A 1,270-nucleotide genomic window follows, 5' to 3' on the forward strand; every position below is an offset into this window, starting at 1 on the left:
GAGAGAGAGAGAGAGAGAGAGATTGTGATCAACTGACGGAATGACGGATAGAATGACAGGGAGAAAAAAAAATTAAATTCTGTGTGTGATACGGACTGTTCTAGGCAACTGAGAAAGCCTAGGGACTGTTCAATTATTTAAGAGTTTTATGTTATATAGCTAGTTTAAAAATTAAGAAGATCGGCAAAATAAGAAGAAAACTTATCCAAGTATCATAAAATTATCAAACGTACCGAATTATAAAGATAATCTTTCATGACGCTAAAAGATTTAATTGTAATAAGAAATGGTGGAAAAGGTATTTTTTAAACTGAGTTTAAGATATGGCTGCATGATTCTAGATGGGTATGAGGGGCCTTGTTGGCTCTACCTAACGAAAGAGGAGACGACAGAACAGGGTTAGAAAGCAGTAAATGAGGTGAAAGGAGAACATGTTTTAAAGAAAAAATAAGAAATCAGGTTATACGAGCGTGCAGGACACATTAAACATTTTCAATTGGTAGGAAATTTTGATTTTTGCCCGGAGGCCGGCCGAAGCCTACTCTTACCGATTTTGACCACCACGGGATTTTTAACGTACACATCCGAGATTTTACGCCCTTGTCCGAGGAGGCTAGGTCTATATCTTTTCTACCTGAAGATCAGAGGTGTGGCTGAAAGACAACAGTAAGAAGGAGCTATAAGGAGTAGCAGTAGAAAGGCTGTGGAAAGAGTCAGAAGCCCAAAGGAGGGGGCAGAGGAGATGAGGGGGTGGGGGCAGAAAATGAAGGCGAAAGCAGACAACAAAACATTGCTTGAGAACAGGAAAGGAGGTTAAAGGAGACGATTTTAGAGAAGAAAATTGTTCCGTCGCCACCCAGATTCGAACCTGGGACCTTTGAAAGAGAGGCAAACACTTCAACCTCTAGGCCACGAGAGCCCCCTAAATTTAATACGACCACTATGTAACCCACATTAAAAAATCCAGACAAAACTGATCGTGCGTGTTTTTCGTGTCAAATCGCAAGGTGATCTTATCACACATGACGCGATTCCTATTATAGGGAAAAAACTGCATGTTCTTTTCTCAAAATTAGCCTTCATGCACATAGAGTAGGACACAGTCGATGCGAGTGAGTGTGGAGAATGATGTTTAATATTATACTGATGGGCAGCCTACATGAAAATAAAATATATCCAAAATCCGTGAATGTTAGTTCCATGTAGTGTGTGCGTGTGTGTGTGTGTGTGTGTGCGTGTGTGTGTGTGTGTGTGTGTGTGTGTGTGTGTG

This window comes from Aplysia californica, unplaced genomic scaffold, assembly GCF_000002075.1.
Source record: "Aplysia californica isolate F4 #8 unplaced genomic scaffold, AplCal3.0 scaffold00260, whole genome shotgun sequence".
In the NCBI taxonomy this organism is placed as follows: Eukaryota; Metazoa; Mollusca; class Gastropoda; order Aplysiida; family Aplysiidae; genus Aplysia; species Aplysia californica.